General features: G+C 42.9%; 1 pseudogene; it reads left to right on the forward strand.

Moving 5' to 3' along the window:
- The first annotated feature begins 463 nt into the window (after positions 1-463).
- LOC138829314 (metallothionein-1A pseudogene) lies at positions 464-775 on the forward strand (annotated as a pseudogene).
- Positions 776-5,742: the final 4,967 nt, after the last annotated feature.

Genomic DNA, 5,742 nt, shown 5'->3' on the forward strand with positions numbered 1-5,742 from the left:
CCATTCCAGCAAACTGGAATTGTTAAAGTCTTCTGAATATACCCTTCATTTTGCATTTGGAGTGCTGTCCTCTGTCGTCTCCCTTGTGATCATTGGTGGAAATCTCATCCACATTGTAAGACCCAACTCAAATGCTCTCCTCTCCCAGAAGTCTGCCCTTCCCACCATCCCCTTCCTTCACCAGAGGTTGGGACTTCTATATAGCAATTTGTTTCAGTCACCCTGGGTGTGTGTTTCACTTTCTGGCCTGGTTACTCATGCACTTATCAAAGGGGGCAGTATTCTGTAGTAGTTTACAGAACTTCCTGAGTTCCAATCCTCATCCCCTCGTTTTGGGACACCACGCAAGAATTTAACCTCTTCGGGCCTCAGGCTCCTCATTAGTAAAATGGGCGAGGGGGAGAATAATTGTATACCTATGCAGACTAGTAAGACCTACTTAAAATGCATTTATCAAGTAAATATGTGGTCCACACCTCCTCCAATCCAAAATTCAGCTGCTCCAAGCCCATCTTTCTCTACATTCCCGCCACTGCTCTTGCCTGCCGTGGACCCCAGCTGCTCCTGCACCACTGAAAAACCCTGTACCTGCACTGCTGCCTGCAAGTGCAAAGAATGCAAATGCACCGGCTGCAAGAAGAGCTGCTGCTCCTACTGCCCTATGGACTGTGCCAAGAATGTCCAGGGCTGTGTCTGCAAAGAAGCAGCTGAGAAAGGCAGCTGCTGTGTGATATGGGGGCATACTGCCACATGTGTAAACAGAGTGACAGTATAAACCTGGATTCTTAATTTCCTTTTTCTTTTTCTTTTCTTTTCTTTTTTTCTTTTTTTTTTTTTTTTTTGTCGGTCATGGGGCTAGAACTCTGGGGCTGGGTGCTGTCCCTGAACTCTTCAGCTCAAGGTAAGCGCTCTACCACTTAAGCCATAGCACCACTTAAGTTTTCTGGTGGTTAATTGGAGATAAGAGTTTCATGGACTTTCCTGCCCAGAATGGCTTTGAACCGTGATCCTCAGATCTTAGCCTCCTGAGTAGCTAGCATTATAGCATTACAGGCATGAGCCACTGGTGCCCAGATGCTTCTTCTTCTTCTTTTTTTTTTTTTTTAACATCCCTGATCCATGCTCCATTCCTGTTTCTGTAACATGTATGGCAGAGGATAAAAGTCGTTGATTTGAAGAAAATAAATTATATATGTGTGTGCATACATATACATATATATGTGCCAAGAAATAAAGATTAAAATATGGTTCAAAATATATATCTGCTGTAACCATGGGCTGTGGTGCTTATAAAGCACTCAGTGAACTTTAATTGTCATGCCTTTTCATCTCCCCTGTGCCCTGGGCATTTGTATACAGTCATAGTCCATATTTCATGTCTCTATAAAGCTACATAGGTGTTATGTCCCCAACACCTATCACAGCTTGGCATATAACATGTGCTTATTAAATGATTGTTTACTTAATGAAACAATGCAAAAGCAATGCTCTTAATTGCACAAGGGTTACTAATCATAAAACCCACAGAACCCAATATAGCCTAGCTTCCCAAAGCTAATTGCTATGCCCCTTTGTTTATTGGTTTGTTGATCAATGGTTGATTTTTCTAATAATCACTTAAAAGTCCTGTTTCCTCAATTTGACTTCCATGCTGTCCTTCCATCATGTCTTTTCTGCTCCTTCCTAGTTCCTTTCCCAAAATTCTGTGTTTTTCGGCATCTTTTAAAATATTGCAATTGGTCATTAAGTATTTTAACTTATTTATACAGTTTAAGTCAACTCTTTTATTTGATTTCCCCCCCCAAAAATGATTTTTTTTTAGAAAAACAACAACAATTCTATTCTGTTTTCATCTCGAAGAGACCACTTTGGCTAGGGTTTTGAACAAGAATGACCATTCTTTCCACAGCTCTGTGAAGGGAAAATTCGAAAACTAATGCAGTCACATTTGCCCAGTTCTATGTCCTTGATCTCTGGTAGATCCTTACTAAACACTGAATACATTAGTGAAGGCTTAGAGAGGGTTAGTTTGGTGACAGGCTCAGAGGAGAGGTAATTTTTACCCAAATGTTAAGCATCTAGGTTGAGAGGCTCCAACTTTCCCACTTGCCATATTTCTTCATGTTATCTCTACTGAAAATGTTTTCCTTCCAGTTAAATCTTAATGGAAAGTGAAATAAATGTCATAAAAGAAGTTTATGCAAGGGCTAGGAATGTGGCTTAGTGGTAGAGTGCTTGCCTAGCATGCATGAAGCTCTGGGTTTGATTCCTCAGTTCCACATAAACAGAAAAGGCCAGAAGTGACACTGTGGCTCAAGTGGTAGAGTGCTAGCATTGAGCAGAAGAGGCATGTATTAATCTGACAGACTGGCATGTTGAATTGAAACCCTGTGTACAACTACTTAAAGATAATATATATTTTTAATTGTATTCAATGAAACAGTAACCCTTCGGTATATCACCTTTTTAATAACCACTTTAAAAGTTTAAAAAATTGTATTCACAAAAAAGAGAAAAGGACTTTCCTTCTTTTCCTATTAATCCTAGTTCTAAGAATGGGAGAAAGAGGCAGGTGCTAGTGGCTCATGACTATAATCCTAACTACTCAGAAGGCTGAGATTTGAGGATTGCAGTTCAAATCCAGCCAGTGCAGGACAGTCCCTGTGAGACTCTTATCTCCAATTAACCATCAGAAAACCAGAAGTGGTGCTGTGGCTCAAAGTGGTAGAACTCTAGCCTTGAGCGAAAAAGTTTAGGAATAGTGTCCAGGCCCTGAGTTCAAACCTCCTGATCAACAACAACAGACAGACAGACAGACAGACTTTAAAGTCACTTATTTGGGATTTCAAGGAACTGTAGGAGAAACGGAACCCCTGACCAGTGGAAATGTGATCCACATGGGAATCTCTGGGAGGACACCTGCTTCTCCATGGTCTTTGTCTCTGCAACTCCTGCAAGGGACTGGCTTCCTTTTGGAACGTGGGGCATACAGCACAACACCAGTAAGGACAGAAGGCCCTGTCTGTGGGAAAGGGACAATCAGTGAATTTTCAAGCCCAAGAGGTGGGGACAAAGCTTCCAGCTTGAACTAGATGTCTGGAAACTCAATATTGCCCAGAGTATCAATTACCTCACAGACTCAGACCCTGTCCTGCTTGGAGGGCTGCATGACATGAATCTCTGTGCACCTTTGAATGAACTCTAAGAAAATGTACATCAGAGTCTCCTCGAAAGGGAAATTGTACCTGGTAGAAGGGAAAGGGAGTCATCAAGATAGGAATTTGAGTACAAGCAAAAATATCGAGGGCTTTCCATGTCTGCTTTGGCCCTGGGGGGATTTAATAGCAGTGAAATCACTCTTTAGATAATGGTGATGGGACCACTACCTTACCAAACTGAAAAATCAAGGCATCCAGGAAAAAAATATGGTAAGAGCTTCCCCTGCCTGCAGTTTTGTTATCAAGCATCCTTGGCATTCACTCCAAAAACAAAATAGGAGAAACCTTCAGATCTTGATTCTTTAGCAGTGGGGAATTCCAGACACAGAACTGAGTTACAGAACCCTGCTTAACATCTGGGTAAGAATTATCTCCCACTAGGTCCGTGTGGCTCACACCTGTAATCCTACCTACTCTGGAGGCTGAAATATGAGGATCACAATCTGAAGCCAGCCCAGACAGGAAAAGCTGTGAGACCCTTTTCTCCAATTAATCTCAGAAAAAGCTGGAAATGGTGCTGTGGCTCAAGTGGTAGAATGCTCTCCGTAAGCAAAAGTTGCCCAGGTACAGCACGTAGGCCCAGAGTTTAAGCTCTGGAAAGAGGCGGGTACTTCTGCTAACTCTGAGCCTGACACCAAACTAACTCTCTCCAAGCCTCCACTCATGTATTCGACATTTAGTAGGGGCCTACCAGTACACACAATGGTAATCTAGGCCACTGGGATACAAGCAGGCCAAATATATAGTCTGTGCCCTCAAGGGATTCATGGAAATACTGATGTTATAAACTAGTAAGAATAGTAGCCACTCCTTGCTGAGCCTCTATGATAGGCTTTCGGTAAGCACTGAGCTAAGTACTTGTGGTAGCCAGACTCCACTGAGCCTTACCTCCTGGTATTCATGTGCTCCTGTACAATCCTTCTGCACTGATTAGGGCTGACAAGTGTAACTAATAGGATTTGTGGGAATAAGGGTGTGTAACTTCTGAGGTTAAGACATGAATGACAATGCAGCTTCCACCTCGCTCTCCCCAGGATCACGCTAGCGAAAGCCAGCTGCCTCGAGTTAAAGACAGTCAAGAAGCCCTTCCCTGGGGGAGGATACCATGGGGAGGGACTGAAACCCCCTCCCTATAGCCAAGTGTCTGAGACACTGTAGAAGTACAGCCTGCCAGCAGGACATGATAGCTCATACCTATAATTCTAGCCACTCAAAAGGCAGAGATTGGGAGAATTATCGTTCCAGAGCAGCACAGGCAAAAAGTTGGCAAAGACCCCCATCTCAACCAATAAAAAGCTGGATGTGGCAGTTCATGTCTGTCATCCCAACTCGATGGTAAGTATAAATAGGAGGATCATTGTCCAGCCCAGTTGGGGGAGGGGAGGAAGGCAGGGAATCGAGACCCTATTTGAAAAAATATCTACAGCAAGAAGGGCTGCAGATGTGGCTCAAGTAATACAATGCCTGCCTAGCAAGCCCAAGACCCTGATTTCAGAGCCAAAGAAGGAAGACAAGAAGAGCCTATGCCTCCTGTTAACATCTTAGTTGCATTGCCATGAGAAACCAGAAGCCAAGACTGCCCAAATGCCCGGGCTCACAAATGCCTGAGCCACAGAAACTGGGAGACAGTGTCTGTTGTTGGATTAAGCCATTCAGTTTGGGGGTAATTTGTTACGCAGCAATCAATAATGAATGCAGTGCTTTATGTTCATTTCCTGTCAAATCCTTGCACGTGTATTATTTACATCTACAGATATGAAAACTTGAATTTAGAAAGGTTAAAGTAGGAGGCAAAAAATCAGCGATCAAGTCCATCAAAATTTTATATAATAAAATGATTTGGGCACAAGTCTGTATAGGCAGTAGAAGTTCTCAGTGGGGAAAAATACCCGGAAAGTGTGGACCTAGAGCTAGGGAGGAGGATGTAGGGAAGATTTGTTAGAGGATGTAAAACTAGCAATGAAACTGGAGGGGGAACAGATGTTTGCCAGGTGGAAGCTTGGAGAGGGATTCTAGAGGTAACAGCATCAGCAGGACCACGGGGCGTCACACAGACTGAGGTGTTCACAACTGTTGGATTCTAGACCTGGGAAAACAGAGGATTTGTGGCTCATTTGCTAAAGAAAAATCTTAGTTCTAGCCCCATGGTCTAATCTTGCAGCCATGCACTCCTCAGAATCACTAAAACTGATGCTCTTCTATAAACTGTAGCCTTATTCCCTACTCTAGAACTCATAGCCACTTTAGGTCCTCACTTCTGCCCTCTCTTTTAGCAACTTAGCTCCCTGGAATGTCTGAAACACACTGCTGTCCTTCCAGACAGGTAACTCTTGCTCTTCACAAAATTATAGTTACGATGTTTACATCTGCCTTCATAAATTCTCTCTTATCTATTGCAAAATATCACGTGAGCTTCACTCCCATATTTAGCAAGGTTACTGGAAGAGCAAATCAAAGAGATTCAGGGTCAAATTTGAATACATTGGATTTCAGAAAGGGGCTTCATTCTCTCTCCTAAGGAAAG

This window comes from Dipodomys merriami, unplaced genomic scaffold (genome assembly GCF_024711535.1).
Source record: "Dipodomys merriami isolate MVZ:Mamm:240054 unplaced genomic scaffold, mDipMer1.0.p SCAF_17, whole genome shotgun sequence".
Classification (NCBI taxonomy): Eukaryota; Metazoa; Chordata; class Mammalia; order Rodentia; family Heteromyidae; genus Dipodomys; species Dipodomys merriami.